We start from the raw sequence: 24,747 nt of genomic DNA, 5'->3' as shown, positions 1-24,747 counted from the left end.
GTGTTTGTTTTATGCTTTCATTGCCTTTTTAAAGTTTGATTCTGCATTTGATTTGTTTCTGGTTTTATGTTTTTGTTAGTTTAGTTTTTAGTGTTTGTTTCCATTCTTGGGTTTGTTTATTGGTTTGGTTGCTCTCTTCTTTTCTTTCCTTTTTTGTTTTTATGTCTTTTTGATTTTCGTGGGTATGTGTGTCTGTTTCGTTGTGTGATTCTGTCTGTTTAGTTTTGCCTTTACCATTTGTCTTGGGGTTTTGTCTGTTCATTTCAGTATTTTGGGGGTTTTTTTGTTTGTTTGTTTCTTTGTTTTGTTTTTTCATCCTTTTCTTCTGCACCGAGTGGCTGGCAGGGTCTTGTTGCTTTGCCTATGGGTCGGGCCTGAGACTCTGAGGTGGAAGAGCCAAGCCCAGGACATCAGACCACCAGAGAACCCCTGGACCCATGGAATATTAATCAGTGAGAGCTCTCCCAGAGTTCTCCATCTCAACACTAAGACCTGGCTCCACCCAACAGCCAGCAACTTCATGTTGGACACCTCATGCCAAACAACTAGTAAGACAGGAACACAACCCCACTCTTTAGCAAACAGACTGCCTAAGTCATACTAAGCTCACAGACACCCCAAAACACACCACCAGACGTGGCCCTGCCTATCAGACGGACAAGATCCAGCTCCACCCGCCAGAACACAGGCACCAGTCCCCCTACCAGGAAGCCTACACAAGCAACTGGACGAACCTCACCCACTGGGGACCGACAAAAGAAGTAAGAGGAACTATGACCCAGCAGCCAGTGGAAAGGAGACCCCCAAAACATTAAGTTAAACAAAATGAGAAGACAGAGAAATATGCAGCAGATGAAGGAGAAGGGTAAAAACACACCAGACCAAACAAATGAAAAGGAGATAGGCAGTCTACCAGAAAAAGAATTCACAGTAATGATAGTAAAGATGATCCAAAATCTCAGAAATGGAATGGAGAAAATACAAGAAATGTTTAACAAGGACCTAGAAGAACTAAAGAACAAACAAACAGTGATGAACAGCACAATAAATGAAATTAAAAACACTCTAGAAGGAATCAATAGCAGAAAAATTGAGGCAGAAGAATGGATAAGTGAGCTGGAAGATAGAATGGTAGAAATAACTGCCACAGAGCAGAATAAAGAAAAAAGAATGAAAAAAATTGGGGACAGTCTCAGAGACCTCTGGGACAAGATTAAACGCACCAACATTCGAATTATAGGGGTCACAGAAGAAGAAGAGAAAGGGTCTGACAAAATATTTTAAGAGATTGTAGTCAAAAACTTCCTTAACATGGGAAAGAAAATTGTCAATCAAGTCCAGGAAGTGCAGAGAGTCCCATACAGGATAAACCCAAAGAGAAACAGGCCAAGACACATGTTAATCAAACTATTAAAAATTAAATAAGAGGGCTTTCCTGGCGGCGCAGTGGTTGAGAATCTGCCTGCTAATGCAGGAGACGCGGGTTCAAGCCCTGGTCTGGGAGGATCCCACATGCCGCGGAGCGACTCGGCCCGTGAGCCACAATTACTGAGCCTGCGCGTCTGGAGCCTGTGCTCGGCAACGAGAGGCCGCGATAGTGAGAGGCCCATGCACCGCGATGAAGAGTGGCCCCCACACCGCAATGAAGAGTGGCCCCCACTTGCCGCAACTAGAGAAAGCCCTCGCACAGAAACGAAGACCCAACACAGCCATACATACATACATACATACATACATAAAAAGAATGTAAGCAGACAAGAATAACATTAAAAAAATAAAAATTTAAAGTGGAGATCATGGCAAATTAAAAAAAAAAATTAAATAAGAGAAAAAATACTAAAAGCAGCAAGGAAAAAGCAACAAATAACATACAAGGGAATCCAAGGTTATCAGCTGATTTTTCAGCAGAAATTCTGTAGGCCAGAAGGGAGTGGCAGGATATATTTTAAATGATGAAAGGGAAAAACCTACAACTAACATTACTCTACCCAGCAAGCATCTCACTCAGATTCAACAGAGAAATCAAAAGCTTTACAGACACACAGAAGCTAAGAGAATTCAGCACAACCAAACCAGCTCTACAAACAAATGCTAAAGGAACTTCTCTAAGTGGGAAACACAGAGAAGAAAAGGACCTACAAAAACAAACCCAAAACAATTAAGAAAATGGTATTAGGAACATACATATCAATAATTACCTTAAATGTGAATGGATTAAATGCTCCAACCAAAAGGCACAGACTGGCTGAATGGATACAAAAACAAGACCCATATATATGCTGTCTACAAGAGACCCACTTCAGACCTAAGGACACATACAGACTGAAAGTGAGGAGATGGAAAAAGATATTCTATGTAAATGGAAATCAAAAGAAAGCTGAAGTAGCGATACTCATATCAGACAAAATAGACTTTAAAATAAAGACTATTATAAGAGACAAGGAAGGACCCTACATAATGATCAAGGGATCAATCCAAGAAGATATAACAATGGTAGATATTTATGCACCCAACATAGGAGCACCTCAATACATAAGGCAAATGCTAACAGCCATAAAAGGGCAAATCAACAGTAACACAATCATAATAGGGGACTTTAACACCTCACTTACACCAATGGACAGATCACCCAAACAGAAAATAAATGAAAAAACACAAGCTTTAAATGGCACATTAGACCACATGGACATAGCTGATATTTATAGGACATTGCATCCAAAAACAACAGAATACACTTCTCAAGTGCACATGGAACATTCTCCAGGGTAGATCACATCTTGTATCACAAATTAAGCATTGGTAAATTTAAGAAAATTGAAATCATATCAAGTATCTTTTCCAACCACAATGCTACGAGACCAGATATCAATTATAGGAAAAAAACCTGTAAAAAAATACAAACACTTGGAGGGTAAACAACATGCTACTAAATAATCAAGAGATCAATGAAGAAATCAAAGAGGAAATAAAAAAAATACCTTGAAACAAATGACAATGAAAGTACAAGGACACAAAACCTATGGGATGTAGCAAAAGCAGTTCTAAGAGGGAAGTTTATAGCAATACAGTCCTACCTCAAGAAACAAGAAACATCTCAAATAAGCAACCTAACCTTACACCTAAAGCAATTAGAGAAAGAAGAGCAAAAAACTCCCAAAGTTAGGAAAAGGAAAGAAATTATAAAGATAAGATCAGAAATGAATGGAAAAGAAATGAAGGAAACAATAGCAAAGATCAATGAAACTAAAAGCTGGTTCTTTGAGAAGATAAACAAAATTGATAAACCATTAGTCAGACTCTTCAAGAAAAACATGAAGAAGACTCAAATCAAAAGAATTAGAAACGAAAAAGGAGAAGTAACAATGGACACCACAGAAATTCAAAGGATCATGAGAGACTACTACAAGCAACTATACGCCAATAAAATGGACAACCTGGAAGAAATGGACAAATTCTTAGAAAAGTACACCTTCCAAGACTGAACCAGGAAGAAATAGAAAATATGAACAGACCAATCACAAACACTGAAATAGAAAATGTAATTAAAAATCTTCTTACAAACAAAAGCCCAGGACCAGATGGCTTCCCAGGCAAATTCTATCAACCATTTAGAAAAGCAATAGCACCTATACCTCTCAAACTCTTCCAAAATATAGCAGTGGGAGGAACATTCCCAAACTCATTCTACGAGGCCACCATCACCCTGATACCAAAACCAGACAAAGATGTCACAAAAAAAGAAAATTATAGGCTAATATCACTGATGAACATAGGTGAAAAAAATCCTCAACAAAATACTAGCAAACAGAATCCAACAACACGTTAAAAGAATCGTACACCATGATCAAGTGGGGTTTATCCCAGGAATGCAAGGACTCTTCAATATATGCAAATCAATCAATGTGATAAAACATATTAACAAATTGAAGGAGAAAAACCATATGATCATCTCAATAGATGCAGAAAAAGCTTTGGAGAAAATTCAACACCCATTTATGATAAAAAAAAACTCTCTAGAAAGTGGGCATAGAGTGAACCTACCTCAACATAATAGAGGCCATATATGACAAACCCACAACAAACATCATTCTCAATGATGAAAAACTGAAAGCATTTCCTCTAAGATCAGGAATAAGACAAGGTTGCTCACTCTCACCACTATTATTCAACAAAGTTTTGGAAGTTTTAGCCATGGCAATCAGAGAAGAGAAAGAAATAAAAGGAATCCAAATTGGAAAAGAAGTAAAACTGTCACTATTTGTAGACGACATAATACTATACATACAAAATCCTAAAGATGCCACCAGAAAACTACTAGAGCTAATCAATGAATTTGGTAAAGTAGCAGGATGCAAAATTAATGCACAGTAGTCTCTTGCATTCCTATACACTAACAATGAAAAATCAGAAAGAGAAATTAAGAAACACTCCCATTTACCATTGCAAATAAAGAATAAAATACCTAGGAATAAACCTACCTAAGGAAGCAAAGTACCTGTGTGCAGAAAACTATAAGACAGTGATGAAAGAAATCAAAAACAATACAAACAGATGGAGAGATATACCATGTTCTTGGATTGGAAGAATCAACATTTTGAAAATGACTATACTCTCCAAAGCAATCTACAGATTCAGTACAATCCCTATCAAATTACCAATGGCATTTTTCACAGAACTAGAACAAAAAATTTTACAATTTGTATGGGACAGAAGACCCCAAATAGCGAAAGCAATCTTGAGAAAGAAAAATGCAGCTGGAGGAATCAGGCTCCCTGACTTCAGACTATACTACAAAGCTACAGTTATCAAGGCAGTATGGTACTGGCACAAAAACAGAAGTAGAGATCAATGGAACAGGATAGAAAGTCTAGAGATAAACCCATGCACCTATGGTCATCTTATCTTTGACAAAGGAGGCAAGAATATACAATGGAGGAAAGACAGTCTCTTCAATAAGTGGTGTTGGGGAAACCTGGACAGCTACATGTAAAAGAATGAAATTAGAGCACTCCCAAACACCATACACAAAAACAAACTCAAAATGGATTAAAGACCTAAATGTAAGACCAGAGACTATAAAACCCTTAGAGAAAACATAGGTAGAACACTCTATGACATAAATCACAGCAAGATCCTTTTTGACCCACCTCCTAGGGAAATGGAAATAAAAACAAAACTAAACAAATGGGACCTAATGAACCTTAGAAGCTTTTGCACAGGAAAGGAAACCATAAACCAGATGAAAAAACAACCCTCAGAATGGGAGAAAATTTTGCAAACGAAGAAACTGACAAAGGGTTAATCTCCAAAATATATAAGCAGCTCATGCAGCTCAATATCAAAAAAACAAACAACCCAATCCAAAAATGGGTGGAAGACCTAAATAGACATTTCTCCAAAGAAGACATACAGTTGGTCAACAAACACATGAAAAGGTGCTCAACATCACTAATCATTAGAGAAATGGAAATCAAAACCTCAATGAATTATCACCTCACACCAGTCAGAATGGCCATCATCAAAAAATCTAGAAACAATAAATGCTGGAGAGGGTGTGGAGAAAATGGAACTCTCCAGCACTGTTGGTGGGAATGTAAATTGATACAACCACTATCTAGAACGGAATGGAGATTCCTCACAAAACTAAACATTCAACTACCATATGACCCAGCAATCCCCCTACTGGGCATATACCCTGAGAAAACCGTAATTCAAAAAGATACATGTACCATAATGTTAATTCATGAACTATTTACAATAGCCAGGACATGGAAGCAACCTAAGTGTCCAATGACAGATGAATGGATAAAGAAGATTTGGCACATATATACAATGGAGTATTACTCAGCCATAAAAAGGAACAAAATTGAGTTATTTGTAATGAGGTGGATGGACCTAGAGCCTGTCATGTCATAGAGTGAAGTAAGTCAGAAAGAGAAAAACAAATACTGTATGCTAACGCATATATATGGAATCTAGAAAAATGGTACTGATGAACCTAGTGGTAGGGTAGAAATAAAGATGCAGGTGTGGAGAATGGACTTGAGGACACGGCAGGGGGGCGGGGGGAATGAGAGGCTGGGACATAGTGAGATTAGCATTGACAGATATACACTACCAAATGTAAAATAGATAGCTAGTGGGAAGCTGCTGCATAGCACAGGGAGATCAGCTCAGTGCTTTGTGATGACTTAGAGTGGTGGGAGAGGGAGCATGGGAGTGAGGCTCAAGAGGGAGACGATATGGGGATATATGTATGCATATGCGTATAGCTGATTCAATTTGTTGTACAGCAGAAACTAACACAACATAGTAGCAATTATACTCCAATAAAGATGTATAAAATATGTATATGTATCCAACATAGGAGAAGCTAAATACATAAAGCAAATATTAGCAAAAATAAATGGAGAAACTGACAGTTACACAATAATAATAGGAGACTTTAACCACCCTTTTCATCAATTGACAGATCATCTAGACAGAGAATTAGGAAACCGTGGTCTTAAATGACACATTAGATCAGACAGACTTAATAGTTATATATAGGACATTCCATCCAAAAGCAACAGAACACCCATTTTTTCTCAAGAGCACATAGAACATTCTCTAGGATAGATCACAAACTAGGTCACAAAACAAATCTCAATAAATTTAAGAAGACGGAAGTCATATCAATCTTTTCCAACGACAGTGGTATGAAACTAGAAATTGGCTACAAGAAAAAAACTGAAAAAATGTACAAACATGTGGAGGCTTATGATATGCTGCTAAGCAACTAGTGGGTCAGTGAAAAAAATCAAAGAGAAAATCAAAATATACCTTGAAGCAAATGAAGATGGAAACACAATGATCTGAAATCTATGAGATGCAGCAAAATCAGTTCAAAGAGGGACGTTTACAGTGATAGAAACCCACCTTACGAAAAAAGAAAAACCTCAAAGAAACAATTTAATTTTACACCTTTAGGAACTACAAAGAAAAGAACAAACAAAATTCAAAGTCAGTAGAAGAAAAGAAATAATAAGAGCAGAAATGAATAAAATAGACTTAAAAGACAATGAAGATCAATAAAACTAAGAGCTTGTTCTTTGAAAAGATAATCAAAATTAATAAAACTTTAGGCAGACTCATCAAGAAAAAAAGAAAGAGGGCCCAAATCAATAGAACCAGATATGAAAGAGAAGTTACAACCAATACCACAGAAATACAAAGGATCATAAGAGAATACTATAAACAATTTTACACTAATAAAATGGACAACCTGGAAGAAATGAATAAATTCCTAGAAATGTACAGTTTCTTAAGACTGAAACAGGAAGATATAGAAAATATAAGCAGACCAATTACCAGCAATGAAATTAAATCAGGAATAAAAATACTCCCAATAACAAAAGCAAAGGACCAAACAGCTTCACAGTTTAGTTCCACCAAAGATTTAAAGAAGAATTTCCACTTCTCCTTCTCAAACTATTCCAAAAAATTGGAAGGCCAGCATCATTCTGATACCCAAACCAGACAAAGATACCACAAAAAAATTACAGGCCAATGTCACTGAAGAACATAGATGCAGAAATCCTCAACAAAATATTAGCAAATCGAATTCAACAATACAGTAAAAGGATCATACCATTTGATCAAATGGCATTTATCCCAGGGATGCAAGGGTGGTATATCTGCAAATCAATGTGATACAGTACATTAACAAATTGAAGAATAAAAATAATATGATCATCTCAATAGATACAGAAAAAAGCTTTGATAAAATTCAACACCCAGTTATGATAAAACTCTCAAAAAATTTGGTATAGATTGATCATACCTCAACATAATAAAGACCATGTATTTACAACCAATATCATACTCAGTGGTGGAAAGCTGAAAGCATTTTCTCTAAAATCAGGAACAAGACAAGGATACCCACTCTTGCCACTTCTATTCAGCATAGTACTGGAAGTCCAAGCCATAGAATCAGACAAGAAAAAGAAATAAAAAGAATCAAAATTGGAAAGAAAAAAAGTAAAACTGTCACTGTTTGCAGATGACATTATACTATACATAGAAAATCCTGAAGACACCACCACAAAACTATTAGAACAAATAAATAAATTCAGTAAAGTTGCAGGATACAATATTAACATACAGAAACTAACAAAGAATGAGGAAAGCAAACCCCATTACAATTGAATCAAAAACATAAAATACCTTGGAATAAAACTAACCAAGGAAGTAAAAGATCTGTACTTGGAAAACTATAAGACATTGATGAAAGAAACCAAAAATGACACAAACAAATGGAAAGATATACTGTGCTCATGGGCTGGAAAAATTAATATTGTTAAAATGACCATACTCTCCAAGGTAATCTTCAGATTCAATGCAATCCCTATCAAAATACCAATGGCATTTTTCACAGAACTAGAACAAATAATTTTAAAATTCGCATGAAAACATGAAAGACCTCAAACAGCAAAAACAATCTTGAGAAAGAAGAGTAGGCCTGGAGGAATCACACTCCCTGACTTCAGACTATACTACCAAGCTACAGTAATCAGAACAGTATGATACTGGCACAAAATAGACACATAGATCAATGGAATGGAATAGAGAGCCCAGAAACAAACCCACACTTATATGTCAATTAATCTATGACAAAGGAGGCAAAAATATACAATGGGAAAAGACAGCCTCTTCAATCATGGTGATGGAAAAACTGGACAGCTAAGTGAAATAAGTCAGACAGAAAAAGCAAGTATTACATGATTTCACTTATATGTGGAATCTAAAAAACAAGACAAATAAACATAACAAAATAGGAATATACTCATAAATACAGAGAACAAACTGTACATGTATACATAGATATGGGGGGTGGAGGAATGAATGAAATAGGTGAGGGAGAATAAGAATTACAAACTTCCATTTATGAAATAAATAAGTCATGGGGATGTAATGAACAGCATAGGGAATATAGTCAAAAATATTGTAAAAACTTTGTAAGGTGACAGATGGTTACTAGACTTATTATGGTGATCATTTTGTAATGTGTAAAAATATTGAATCACAGACACAGATACACAAACACACACAGACACACACACAAGAGAACTGGTTTGATCCTCAGACAGTCTGCATAATCTAATGTTTTGGAAAATATATTTTGTTTTCTGTTCTGGAACACTATCCTTACTTTTTACTTTTGGTGAGAAAAAAATGTCAAAGGCCCAAAGAAAGAGAAAAATACTGGATGAAGTCCTAGGTTCAGGAAAAACAAAGAAAGGGAAAAAAATTTAAAAATTAGAGGACAATTTAAGTGTTTCTTTTGACTTTGAGTTGCACATATTCCTATTCATTTCTATCTTGTTTTTATTTCTTATATAGTTATTATTTATACCTTTCTTATGACCAAAAAAATCCCAACAATGGACTTGAGAGTGCTTTGTGTACTTTCTTTATTTGGGGATTATTCTGAGCTGGTCTCTACATCCAGATATTTGTCTAGCCAAGTGGCCCATTATCTCTTGCAAAAGGATTTAGATTAATTGCAATAATTATTTGGGGTATGCTAAACTGAACATATTCTTTTGAATATGACTAGATGAGTTTTTTCCCAATTTATATATTGTCAACACACCAGGAATATCATATTTACAATTCTACATATTTCTATGAGTCACAAAAAAGACCACCCAATCTCACCCCAGGGTGCTCTATTTATGCCTTCTTTCCAGTTAGAAAAATCTATCCTTTCAATTGCTGTTTTGAGCCTGGTTTCTGTCTAGTAAGGTACTTTACCCTCAGTCCAAGATCTGAGCTAATGATCTCTGAGATGTCACCAAAACCTTTTTGGAATTCCAAGTATATAATGTCAATCTTTCCATGCTTACTATGGAAACTATATCCTAGAAAAACTCAGTCACCTATTTCAGTATGACCTATCCCTTATAAAACTAAATTGGCCATTTCTAATAAACGTAAGCTTTTAAAATTGTTCCCTTACTAAACTGTTGGTAATTGTATTCATTAATATTCTTACCATGACTAACAGTACAATTAATATGAAACCAAGGCAGAATATCAAGATGCGCTGGTGTAGTAGGAAAACCACTGGACTCAAAACCTGGGCACCTGGGATTAAAACAGACTCTGCATTTACTCTTTGACTTTGTTCAAGTCACATTACCTTTCTGAACCTCAGTTTCCTCACATGTAATATGGGGATAATAACACTTACCTTAACAGGGTCCTTGTTAAGATTTAATGAAATGACAAATAATTAGCCCATGGAAGCTACAAAATACATATTCATTATTTGTAATTATGTTTTCCACTAATTTTTTTGCTACTGTGAGTGATTCATGATAAGGCAAGATACAATTAGCATGGGTAAAGAAAATCAATAGATAGCTTCTTAAAACTCAGTTTAACCACAACTTTTGAACTCTTTCTCCCACCAAAAATGTATCAGAGTTAGTAAGTTACTACAATACAAAGCAAAATTTTAATTTTCCTTTTTCTCTTTTAGCAAGTTTCCTCTTTGGAATTGATAGTGACTAGCAGATATTTAAAGATATGGAGACAAAGGATAGAGAGAGAATTCACAAACTGGATTCTCAGTCCCAGTTATTTGCAAATTAAATGGATTTGACTTTCTATTTTAATTTATTCACTAAAAATACAGAAAAAAGTACAAATAATCATTGGAAGCAATTTATGGTAGTATAATTATAGTACAAACAGGTCTAGGAGTGGGAGGGAGCACCCAGTGGGGAAACCAGTTCAACTCCCCGGTACATCTCATTTTCTCTTGGGAAATAGTCATCTCTCAAAATCTCTCTCATATTATCGATGTAGTATTAAGATTCTGGTTAACTTGGATGATCCTGAATTCTGAGTAATTAGAATTCTGAATTAAGATATTTACGTCTCTTCAATTTACAGGACATCTCAGCTACTTATTTTACCCCGATGACTGTCACCAATCAACACCTTAGTCTGATGAACTTCTTTATTATTTCAGTTGATGAAGCACCTTCTTCTGACATTAAGACTTGGCTCCATCTATTGTCAGAAATCATAGTATGCATCCTGACCTGACAGGTTAGACATTTGGCTATGGCAGTTTAGAGCTGGAGGAAGAGGAATGGCTATTTTCTCAAATCTACCCAAATTCTTTAGGGTGATTATCCTTCTGATGTTGGGTTGAGAATCAAGACAGAGGGAAAAAAATCAACTTTTTACATCCCTGTTTGGATGAGATGGCTAGAGCCAAAGACTCAGTCCCAAGCAACTCCCCTAGGCATTAGTGGTCACTTCGGAGACTTGCTGACCCTCATCTGGAGGCTCTATGACATTCCAGAGTGCACAGCCTTCTCTGTATATCATCATTGTCCCTAATAAAACTGCAGACATCAACCGACGATGGTCCCAGCTCTGGTGCCTGCAGGTAAATATTTAGCAACTTGCTCTCTAGAAGAAAAAAAGCCATTATTTGCAGTGAATGCCCATCTCTGTAGTGTAAATACTCCCACTATCAACCAGAAGTAACTGAAAGTGGGTTTGGAAAGAGATGCACACCCCAGTAAATTGGGAGGGAAAAGTACATTAATAACTTTGTAATAACCACTTGTATTTAAGTGCAGTTCTCATCGGGAAAGATTGTAAGTGATATATCAAACACAAGGGTTTTTACACAAGGTGTAAATGAAATTGTGTCACTTAGCTATTGAGAACTTCTCAGTGGCTCCACTTTGCCATAGGAAACATTTCCGAGCAGATGGGTGAACTTGGCATCTCCCTACCACCTCTATCCCCTTTCCAACCTCATCTCCCATTGCTCTTTCACCTTCAACCTGTACTAAAAATGTACAGACATATCCATAATATCTGAATGCTCCATATATTTTCATGACTCATTCCCCAGGTGAAAACCAATCATGAGTTCACACCCACAATCAACAAATGCTCCCAGGACATTTAGGAAATGTTTCCTACTCTTTTGAATTTTAGTTCATCTAGTCCTTGTTACTTCTACAGCTCTCTGGAACTTTTAAAAATATGAAATGTATCAGACTTTCTTGATTATTGAAGCTGTTGTAACCTACTACCTGATTTCTGGAAGAAGAAGCAAGAAAAAGACATTTAACATTGAAAATATTAAGGGCATGATCTCAGAATAGAGATAGTATTTCCAAAGAAAAAAGAAATTGATTCTTTTATACTGACATGTATTTTATGTTATCTTTATCTCATTTCAAAGTGTTCCAGTAAAAACTTTATCACCAACCATGGGTCCTTGTACTGGGGCTTAATTGTTATAATAGAAACAAAAAAAAATCATTGACAGCAGGAAGGTCAGTTCTGTGATATGTCATAAGCTCAACAAATATTTGTGAAGTTGGATATATGGAAGAATAGTTATGAACAAGGTACTACAAAAATAATCTGAGGCCCTAGTTTTGAAGTTCAGTCATTCACTAAGCAAAGATGGCATAAATACTGGAAGTTGCCTATGAAAGGACAGGGAGTCATGAAAATATATGGGAGCAAATCTTTGCTTGGAGAAAGAGAAAATAGCAAGATTTTAGTAGTCTTACAAGACTAGAATAACAAAATGAAAATCAGAACTTTCAAACACATGATCACTTTTCCTCACAGAATATTTGCTGAGTTCTGGGGCTACATGAAATGCTGGTGTGCCAGAGTTCCAGAGAAAGAGAAGAAAAAAAAGAGACAGAGATAGGATATCTATATCTATCTCTGTATATATGCATATGGATATGTATATCTATCTTATCATATACATCTATATGTACAGATAATGTATATAATATATATACATATAGAAAATTGGAATTTATAAAAAAAGAGTCAATTGGATATTTTAAAGAGGCATTTCCTAAAATAAAGGGTTCATTCCATTTCAAAGACAGCATATCCCTAAATTTGATTGCACCCCACAAATCTTCAAAATATTTTTAAAATTATCAAAACTAACATTAAAATAGATAAATGATAATCATAGTGAGAAATTTTAATATACTTGTGTCAATAGCTGATAGAATGAGCAACCAAAAAACTCAGAATGATATAAAAAATCTGAACATAATTAACAAACTTGGATTATTTGATAAATATGAAACATTGCAACCTAAAATAATATTTTTTCCAGGTGTACATAAAATACTTACCAAAATTAACTACATGCTAGGCCATTAAGCAACTCAATAAATTTTTAAAAATTAAGTAATGTATTTATTTATTTATATTTTTTGGCTGAGTTGGGTTTTTGTTGCTATGCACGGGCTTTATCTAGTTGTGGCAAATGGGGGCTACTCTTCATTGCAGCATGTGGGCTTCTCATTGCAGTGGCTTCTCGTTGCAGGGCATGGGCTCTAGGAGTGCAGGCTTCAGTAGTTGTGGCATACAGGCTCAGTAGTTGTGGCTCGTGGACTCTAGAGTGCAGGCTCAGTAATTGTGGTGCATGGGCTTAGTTGCTCTGTGGCATGTGAGATCTTCCAAGACCAGGGCTTGAACCCATGTCCCCTGCATTGGCAGGTGGATTCTTAACCACTGTCCCACCAGGGAAGTTCTGATAAATTTCAAAGAACTGAAATTTTTTAGAATATATCCTTTGACCACAGTGGAATCAAGAAAAAATCAGTAACAAAAGATGATTAGAAAAAAATTCACTACCAGGAGATTAAAAAATAGATGTGTAAATAATCCATGCATCAACGAAGAAATCACATTGAAAATTAAAATATTTTGGACTGGATGATGATGAAGATATGACATATCAAAACTTGTGGCATGCAGCTAAAGCACTACCTAAAGGGAGGATATTTTATACCTCTAAATGGAGAAAATGAACAAAGTCAGGAAATCAATGATTTAAACCTCTATCTCAAAAAATGAGTAAAGAGGAGTAGAGAGCCCATCAAATCAAACTTAAGAAGAGTAAATGGAAATAAATAATAAAAAGGACAAATAAACAAAATTTATTTTAAAAACCACATGCATATGATAGAGAAAATCAGCAAAACCAAAAGTTAGTTTCTTGAAAAGAATTACAAAATTGATAAATCCCTAGCAAAACTTGTCAGGAAATAAGAATAAATCATCAATGTCAAGATTGAAAAGGAGAACATGACTACAGATCCTATAGACATCAAATGATAGTAAGAGGGTATTATGATAAATTTTACACTAATACATTTGGTAATTTGGATACAATGTACAAATTTCTTAAATAAATATTACTTATTACAACTAAAAAAAGAATTAAATAAACTCTGAGCAGTCTAAGATAAGATCTATTTTTAAAATGAAATTTGTTGTTAAAATTACAGATTAACTCTCTCATAAACATAAATGCAGAAACTTTTACACAAAAAGAAAACTGAAACCAGTGTTATATAAAAGGAATAATACAATATGCCCAATAGATTTTATTCTGGTTTTGGAAGGTTGATTTAACATTAGAAAAATCATTAACATAATTCACTACATTAACAGAAGAAAAGCATAAAAATTAGACCACTTCAATAGAATAAAAGATAGCATTTGACAAAATTCAACATCTATTCATGATGAAAATTCATAGCAAAGTAGAAATAGAAAAGAACTTCCTTAACTTGATATATAAAAATGTTATATTCAATGGTGAAATACTAAGACTTTTTCCTTGAGATCGGGAGTGCATATAGTATGATTCAATTTATATAAAATACAAAATAACAAAGTTAAATTATCTGTGTTAGAATCCATGATAGTGATTACCTTCTGCAGGAAGGGAGCAAAAGGAGGCCTTCTGGGGTGCTGGTAATGTCTGGTTCTTGATCTGTTGTGGTTATAGAGTTATATTCATTTTTTGAAAATTTATTGATCACTTATTGAAAATTTATAATATGTAAATATTATATGTACAGGTATCAACAAAAAGTTGATTTAAAAATATTCAGATGGAAATTTTAACAATCCAACATGTATTTCAAATATCTGACACTCTCTCATGAGATAGCAGGTTGGATTCTTCAATGCTCAGGGCAGTTGTTTGCCATCATGTTGACCCAGCCATAGCAAGGGCTGAATGATGGATGCATTGGGACCTATTTAGAGAAGTTGAGCTCCTTAGACAATGGGAAACCATTCAGGCCTTTCATCAGTTTCCTTATAGCTAAGTGAGCTTTTCCATCATCCTTTCCAGTGCTCAGATAATGCAGTTCCATTTCAGGAAACTTTCCTACTGTGTGTAGCTGTTCTGTGACTCTCCAAAGGAAAGGACTGGTGAGCTATCATAGATCTGTTTCTCACAGTCCTTCCCCTGATGGGATAGGAGGCAAGGTGAAAAGGCAAAGCCTCTTAAAACTCAAACCAGGCAGGAGCAGAAGCTAACAATAGCCTGACGGGTCCTCTGGTCAAAAAACGTTCCCAGGAACTTCCACACCAAGAGCAGTAGCTTATGCTTGAAGTATCAACTCTTGAAGCTAGTATTCGAGGAATACTCTCCAAACAAACTGCACATCTCCTGTCTAGACCTAGGCCTAAGAATGCCTTTCCAAATGTCATTGCATTCTAACATCTGTTCAGGAGCTCCCGCAGCCTTGCTAGTGGTCAGGTGGAGTGGTGGCATATTTGCAATGTGTTGTTGACCCCTTATTTTCTTAGAATGGAAAGCCAGTCAGCCAGCTTTAGCAAAACAAACTATGTGGCTTTTTACCCTTTTCCTAGCAAGTAACATGATTTTGATAAGCTACCTTCTCATTCTTCCAAGAAATGCTCTTCAACTTATTCCAATTCACAGCTCTCTCTTGCTTTTCTGAACTCTGAAAGCACATAGGAGTGATGGTCAGCTTAGAAACTGGCTGCTTTCACACACACACACACACACACACACACACACACACACACACACACACACATTTACAGCTTGGACCCCTGTATTTTGTACAGATGTGATATCTGTGTCGTACTTAGTTTCTCAGGATGGTCCATGAGGCCTGCTTGATGTAAGTGCATCCGGAAGTTTTGTATTTGTAGTCTGATGAAAACCCTTGTCTTTTTTAGCAACATTTAGCAGGAGACACAAGCCTTCAGAGTTCTGTCTTGACCTGACAGAACCCTATCTGTCCTTGGAGACAGAGGATGGTCTTCTCTCTGACCTGCTCTAAACTCTTTACTGTGGCTGACAATCCCAAAGCAATCAGGCTCCTCGCTAGTTCTCCAACATCCTTGCTCACTCCATTCTTTCCCTCTTTGATTATTATTCAGCCACACTGAACTTTTCTCTGTTCTCAAATATTCCAAAGATGTTCCTGTCTCCACCTTTTGTACTTGCTCTTTCCTCCACCAGGAATGTTCCCTCCTAAGACTTTAACTTGACCAGTTCCTTCTTATCATTCAGGTATCAGCTTAAGCATTATCTCAGAAAGAACTTCCCTGACCACCCAATCAATCTACAATGAGTTATTCTCTAGCTTTTCTCTACTTAATTTATTTATTCTCTTGCTTATTGTATATCTATCCCCACTTTATTGCACAGTCCATGAATGGAGGGATCTTGTCTGTTTTATCCATTCTTGTGTCCCAAGCTCTTAGCACAGTGCCTGACACACAATAGGCAGTTGCATGAGTCTGAGTCCTCTGAGAAGGAGAAACCAAGGATTAGACACCCCAGAAACTTAGTGGAAACATCTATGAGGGATAAATGGGAGGGAGCAAGAGAAGGCCGGGAGAGATTTTAGACTGTGACACAGGTCTGACACCTGTGAAAGGATAGAGGGAAGGAAGGAAGATTGGGTAGGAAGGACCTCAGACCACAGTGCAGTTCTGAGCAAGTCTTGGCCAGACAGAAAGGGGGGCACACACAAAGGTTTCCCATTAGAGAAGTCCCATGTTGGGAAGAAATAGCCTGGCTTCAGAACCCCACCATGCTCAGACGGTGGCTGAAAGTGATCTTGAGGAATCTGGATCCAGAATGAATCCAAAGGAGCAGCACCTGAGGCTGTCGTCAAGACTCCCCATGAGGGTTCCTTGAAGAGAGATCTGAATAGTGAACTTCTGTGGCTTCCCCATCAGTTTATAGATATTTGTTGACAAAGGAAAAAATATATAAATGCATGGATGAATCTCTGAAGTCCGTGCTGGAGGCACCTTCATGGGCTAACTGGACAAGTTGTTGAGCTCTTCAACTGGTCTTACGCAGGGCTGGCTCTTCCTAATCATCACTTCTACGGACAGGACCCACATTTGTGTTGTGTGTAGGTCAGGGGCCACTTCTGTGCTTGATACCTCACAATTAAGACTGTAATTGATCCATAAATTAGCATTATTATTATTGTTATTATTCTTGTTTTCTCTAACCAGGTGATAACCCAAGAAGGCTTACAAATGTTAATTCTTTCCCTGTTTTCTCTGCCGTTCTTAGCAGGGTGCTAGGCACATTGTAGTTCTAAAGTAAAAATCCCAACCTTGAAAGCCTACTGAGCCAGGCATGCTATGGAGATGAGTGAAGCAGGTCTGGCGGGGAGTGGTAGGGGCTCTGATGAACTGGAGTGGGCTTGCCCCATCCAGATGGGATGATTGCTATAGAGGGGTAAGCCGATTATTGCCAGGTGGGTATGCAGACTCTGGGCTACCAAATCAAGTGATGCCAGAAATCTGGATTTTTATGTAACATCTCCTGATTTTCAAATGTTGGGAACTAATTAAATATTTCTTAAACACTCTGTAGGCCAACACTAGCCTGGCCAAGTAAAACATGCCTGTGAGATGATTTGGCCACCAATAGTCTAGACCATTCTAGACCTCCGTTGACAGACAACATTCTAGATCTTTAAAAGTCACCGTTTTGTTAAAATAGTTTTGTGGCAGTTATTCTTGGAAGTCTTCTCAGAACCAGCCAATGACTCGCCATTTATGTCACTCCCCAGTATCCTGGATCCAGAGAGCATGAAAGAGAATTGACCATAAATGTCTGAGTCACAAAGGTCATGGGACTCATGGGGCTGGGGTAAAGTCCTCCATGAAATACAAGGTGACAGACGTTACTCTGCTAGTGTGTGAACCGGTCTGCCAGGGAGAGCAAGGCTAAAGGTAAACAGATGGATCTTACACTCTTCCCAGAAAGAGGACAAAGTGGCCTCAGAGGAGGGAATTCTAAGGCATATGTCACTTTCAGCATATGTTATGACTGAGAGCTAGAAAACCTAATTATTTTTTGGTGGTAAGCCACATGATTAGAAATTCCAAGGGATAAAGGTAAGAAAAACAATGGTAAAGCTCATTAGCTGTTCAAAATTATTGGAACTTTAAAGTAGTAATAATAAATTTTAAAAACCCTTCAAATAACAACAGTTTAATCCGTTTCTTTCCTGTACAGATACACCGTATATGCCCAATCATATCTTTGGTCCATTTTGAACATGTTAATGAGAATTCTAATACTTAACATAATGATCATTTTCAACACTCGGTCAGGATGCACTCCAGGTTTGTGGTGTTGATGGTGACTCTCTGCTTGTATCAGAAGCATGAAGAAATCATGCATTTTTAACAGACCCAGGGGAATCCAAACATTTGCCAGAGTTTGACACACAGTAGAAATATCAGTTCTTGGATTCATATACTTATCCACAAAGCTATCGGAGGGAACTGCTGTGCTTTCAGGCCTACAAGAGGCTCCTAAATTGTGCTAGTCTTTCAGAGTAAATCTTTGTTCATTCCTTAAAATTGTGACTCTAATCCAACAATGCTGACAATCTGCTTCTGAAGTTGCAACTCTGTTTTCATCGATAGTTCTATAATCCTTATATTTTGTATTTATTCATTTTTTATTTATTTTATTGCATGATGATTGCCTTCTTCAAAAGTTATCTGTCCAGTTTTAACTTAAATAACCAAACTTATGAAAGTATAGGGATGTTCCTTGCTTTTTTTCTCTCTCTTGAAATTTCAAGTTCAATGTATTTCCATGTTTTGTCACAACCGTAAGAAAGCATAACCATGTAAACAAGCACTCTGACAAGTTGGGTTTCTCAGTCCTTCAATTCCCCAAAGTCTTTGATCTGCGGAAGCAGCTCAGTAAGTCTCGTCATCCAGTTTCCCCAACTGATGGCATAAAAATAAATGGCATCTGCCCCACGCTGCTTTAACTGCTTCCAAATATCTCATAAACTGGTGCTGTCTGTGGGGACTTGCTGGGAGAACAGGCACAACTGAAATCACTTGCTGCATTACATCACACAATGGACTCGCCCACAGAGGTCATGGTCCCAACCTTCGCAGGATGAGGCAATGGTGGTCTGGCACACCAGCCTGCGCTACTGACTGCAATAAAGTGTCAAGCTGCCTCTTCCCTTTTTTCACCACAGGTGCCCCACTGGCAAATGAACTCGTCTTTTCCATGTGTAGACCAAACTTCTCAAACTCATTATAGGCATGTAGTTAGGACTCAACAGCTCAAGTATGTCAGATAATTACACATCCATACGTCCACACTTATGTAAGGATTTATACTCATGCCATTGTAAAACCTAGCATTCCCATAACCTAGTCCTGAAGACTGTCCTCCCACCTAAGCTTCTAGACTCTCTTTATCCTTGTGTTCATTCTACAAATATTTAGTGAGAACATACCATGCTTAAATGCCTAAATTTACCTGTTACTTGTTGAGTCTTTAATTGTCAATCTCAATCTTTTTCCAGTGACAGCACAAATAGGACAGAGGGGTTTATTTTCAAATGGTTTTGGCAGAAAGTGACATAGCAATTAGCGTCTCTAGAAGAATCCCCTGCTATGTCATCAGTTTACTAACTTCTGTGCACTGGAATTGAGGTTGCTGCCAAGTGCAGCATTCTTTTTGGAAAAAAAATAAATCCTAGTTTAAAATCCTCTACATAATCATATTCTGCTTTACTTGGCAAAACTCTTCACTCCTTTGATTGAGACATCAATTGCTCTTTTTTTTAAACTCTCATATAGTAAATCTTGCACATTTCTAAATCCTTCCTGAAATATTATATTTACTGTATACGTTCTATCATAGGTAGTATTTTATAATCCTTGACCAAAATGCTTTGTGACCTGCTGTGTTTAGCCATCTGCAATCTCCCTCTTGGTCCACATCTGCTCAGTGCTAGACAGCTTGCCTTCGCTATGACTGTTAAACATGACAAGTTATTATCGTGTTTGCTATTTTCTGCCATTGGCAATTGTCCTCTTTTAAGGCATGCTGTCTCCTTAGACCACTTTTGAGCATGTACATGACATGAAAAGAAATGACTGAAAAAAATTGCTGAAATGCTAGGGCTGGTTGTGGTTTTAAGTGAAACATCTGGGCTCATTCAAATCATCCTTCCTTCTTATGTGACTTCCTTTGCATGACTGACAAAGGCAGGGGATTTGGTCAGGGAGCCTTTCCCAGGAGTTACTGGAAAGGGGAATTTTTCCTTCAGGGACTGTGTTTCTAGGATCCTTGACACTCTTGGGCAGAAATAAGTGCACCTCATATTTTTCCCTTCACCTTGTCCTGGTCTGCCAGTAGCTTGATGAGAAGCGTCTCTGGAACTTCCTTTGACAGGAAGTCTAGAGAAGGGTCACCCAGGGGCAGAGGCACAGTGGAGAGAAGTGGAGAATCCTGGCTGTCATCTGCAAAACTGTGTGAGGGGACAGGGCTTGTTCAGGCTGACTGCAGATTGTGGACCAGAGTCTAAGGATGAAAAGGCAGATTTCACTGCATCAAAGGCATTAACTGCTCCTGCTTCAGGTCTCAGATGAAAGAGCACTTGCTTGGAGAGGCTTTCTCTGCCGCCCAAGCTACAAAAGATTGCCTTCCCTTGATAATCATGTCACCCTGTTTATTTCCTCAAAACAGTTATGCGCTAGTGAGGTTTTTCTTGTTTATTTACTTATTATTTTTTCTTGTTCTCCCCACTGGAAAGTAAACTCCATGACAACAGTCACCCTGTGTATTTTTTTCACCCACCCATCTCCAGAACAGGGCTGGCCACACAATTTGTGGAACCTGGTGCAAAATGAACATGTAGAGTGCTTTGTTCAAAGAGCAGAAAATAAGTACTGCTGAAGGCACTAAGGTATAAAACTTTTTCCTTTCTTGAGTGATCTTTCAACTTGCTATTGCGTTTTTAATTTGCTAATTTAATGACATTCTAAGTAAAGAAAAATCGAAATTGTAAATTATTAGCATAGATTTTACAGTTCATCTTTGTATCATACAATGCTAGTTTTTTTTTGTTTTTTAAAGAAGAAGAATGGTTGTATTAGTCTCCTAGGACCGCCATAACAAATTACCACAAACTTCTTGGCTAGAACAGCAGAAATTTGTTTTCTTGCAGTTCTGGAGGCCAGAAGTCCAAAATCAAGGGGTTGGCAGAGTCACCTCCCCTCCGAAGTCTCTGAGGAAGATTCCTTCCTGGCCTCTTCCGACTTCTGGTGGCTCCAGGCGTTCCACATCTTGTGACCACACAACCCTGATACCTGTCACGTGACCTTCTCTTCTTTCTTCCTGTGGGTTTCTCTTCTGTGTGTCTCTTATAGGGACACTTGTCATTGGATTGGGGCCCACCTTAAGTCCAGGATGACCTCATCCCAAGATCCTTAACTTAATTACATCTGCAACGTAATTACATCTTAAACATGATTTTTTTCCAAGTAAAGTCAGATTTAGAGGTTCCGCAGAGGTTGGAATGTATTTTTTGGGGGTCATCATTCATTCCACTACAAGAAGATGAAAGCATCAGTGCCATGCTGATAAGATGGGAATTTATTTGGATGAAATTTCCTGGTGGCGAGGCAGCAAAATGATAATTTGAACACAGGGATATCAAGTGTTCCATTTGAAATTATTTAAGTTGCTATAATGTAAAACCCTCCTCTCTCTTTCCTTAAATTTTCAGTCAGGCTATTACAAACACACACCCATACACACATACTCACACACACACTGTTTTAAACTCTCCTGTTTGTATGTATGTATGTATGTATGTATATATATTTTTAATAGATCATTATTGGAGTATAATTGCTTCACAATACCGTGTTAGTTTCTGTTGCACAACAAAGTGAACCAGCCATATGCATACACATGTCCCCATATCCCCTCCTTCTTGAGCCTCCCTCCCATCTTCTCTATCCCACCTCTCTAGGTCATGGCAAAGCACCGAGCCCATCTCCCTGTGCTATGCAGCTGTTCCCCACCAGCCAACTATTTTACATTCAGTAGTGTATATATGTCGATGCTACTCTCACTTCACCCCAGCTTCGCCCTCTCACCCCATGTCATCAAGTCCATTCTCTATGTCTACCTCTTTATTCCTGCCCTGCAACTAGGCTCATCAGTACCATTTTGAGGAAGACCTAAATAGATATTTCACCAAGGAAGACATACAGATGGCCAAGAGGCACATGGAAAGACGCTCAAGGTCACTAATTATTAGAGAAATGCAAATCAAAACTGCAATGAGGTATCACCTCACGCCGCTCAGAATGGCCATTATCAAAAAAGCTAGAAACAATGAATGCTGGAAAGGGTGTAGTGGAGAGGGAACCCTCCCACACTGTTGGTGGGAATGTAAATTGATACAACCACTATGGAAAACAGTGTGGAGGTTCCTTAAAAAACTAAAAATAGAACTACCATATGATCCAGCAATCCCACTACTGGGCATATACCCTGAGAAAACCATAATACAACACTAGTTTTAAATGCAAATATAAGAGCATTTAACTCATATGCAAAATCACCAAAATTACACAATTCATATTTTATAGCTTATACATGCATATGTATGTCATTTTTACCAGAACAGTGGAAATGCTGCACAAAACTTACTCAACAGTTTTGCTCTACTTCTTGATGTATTCTACAGATGCTCTCTACCTTCAGCTTACTAATGAGTAAGGAAGGACTGAAAGGAAAAGGAACTCTACGTTGGCCTATCTTTCCTTTTCCTTCTATGGCATCATTTCAACATGAAGTGGTTGGCTAATACAGGGAAGGAACATGAATAAGAAAGGATGTGAAAGGGTTCCTTTGTCTTTGTTCTGGTTCAAAGAAGAAACAAAAAGCATGGCCTTTAGAATGTCAGCACCTCCGTCATCCCCGCTTTACTCAGTAGCAGCAGTACATACTTTCCTTGTACTTGCTTTGAGTCTCCCTGAATGCCCATGTATTGCAGGTCACTGAAATTTTGTGCCCATGGGCATCCCAAACGCTATATGTGAATGAAAAGGTGAAGTACTGTGGGCATCTCGTCTACTCATATCCATGCTCCATTGTCCCATTGGACTTCACTTCCAAAATATAAGTTCAGTAAAAATATCCAGAATTGCAAGATAGCCACAGCCATGCATTAAACCAAATGTGGGGTCATTTGATTGCACCTGTCTGTGCCCATGAAGCCAGCCCTGGTCTATATCCTACCACATGGGAGTACACTGAGCACAGAGGATGAGAACATCCATTCCTGTTGAATAGAGGAATGATCAATTCAGAGCTGTCTATCTGCAGAAATAAGGGACCTCTTGGCCCAGATGAGAAAGAAAGAGGTAGAGAGGGTAACTCCAGACTTAATTCCTAATAGTATTTCTATTCCTAAGACTACTTGTACCTCTTGCCCTTGAGTTCAGTGAAATTTCCATACCTCCTTATAATAAATTTCCCCTGATATATCTAGTTCAGAAATTATAAGGCTTTTGCAGCTGCCTAATGAATTCATTTTGTGCCCTGGCCCACCCATGACTCACTCTCCAGCCACACAAAGCTATACAGTCCTATGTACATGCCATGATCTTTCACATTTCCATGATTTTGACCATAGAGATGTTCTTTTTGGGATAGCTATGCTCTCTCTTTTCTAACAGACCAACTGAACTTCCCTCTGAAAGACTAGCTCTTGTGTGGCACCTTCTCCAGTTCTCACTTGAGATAGTTGCTCGAGTGTCATTTTGGTGAGAAAGATTGTTGACATTTTCTGTCCCTGAGATCTCCTCCTGGGTGGGGTGCAGACTTGTTCCCTTCCATGTTTCTCTTGGCTGGAACCTAATACAGTGCCTGGCCCTTAGCAGATGCTCGTTGTCTGTTGCATGAGGGTTAGTTGCTGACTTACCAAATTACCGTATGTGGTAGGCCTATTTTCGGAATACCTCAGTTGGTTACCACTTCCCAGTTCTTACTGCTCTTGTTCAAAGATGGTTCTTCATTGAGAACTCTTTTAGATGATTGTGGGAATTATGTAAGGCACTGGTAGTAGAAGAGGGTGTGGACAATAAAAAGAGGCATATTGAAATGGGCTTGGAGTTAAGCCGTTCAAGGGACCATCTGGGCTCAGCTGTGCCTAGGGTACTTTTGGAACAAGCTATTTATGAAGTTATAGACCACAGGTCACTGACTATGACACCCACATTCATTCCTGAAAAATATGACTCAGTTGTAAGTCTTGCATATGCACAGGAGCAGGAATCTGAGGGGGGAGGAGTATCTATCTATTGCAGTTGCCATTCACATAGATCCCCAGACTGTCTCCTAAGCAGCCTGGCTTGTTCTTCTTGTCTGGTCTGATCCCACTGGGAAACAGTCCAGGGAGTTAAATATTTTCACTGAATATGGCTGTCTACTTCCTTTGACAGGGTGTTTGGGAGGGGGTCTCTCCCAGTGAGACATTGTTAATCACTTATTTCTCATCTCAATTGAGAATTACTATAAAAATCAATGCTGCTTTCACTCAG

The 24,747-nt window shown here is 37.8% G+C and overlaps 1 long non-coding RNA gene across 1 annotated transcript in view; it reads left to right on the top strand.

The window, feature by feature from the left end:
* LOC309646462 overlaps positions 1 to 5,233 on the top strand; it is a 254,787-nt gene extending 249,554 nt beyond the window's left edge. The window contains exon 2 of the long non-coding RNA XR_014255384.1: positions 3,040 to 5,233. This is a non-coding gene — a long non-coding RNA (uncharacterized lncRNA). The remainder of the gene's footprint in view (positions 1 to 3,039) is intronic.
* Positions 5,234 to 24,747: the final 19,514 nt, after the last annotated feature.

This window comes from Balaenoptera physalus (assembly GCF_965194825.1).
Source record: "Balaenoptera physalus genome assembly, chromosome: 17".
NCBI lineage: Eukaryota > Metazoa > Chordata > Mammalia > Artiodactyla > Balaenopteridae > Balaenoptera > Balaenoptera physalus.
Note: the sequence above shows the minus strand (reverse complement) of the source record. Positions and strands in the feature narration are given on the sequence as shown.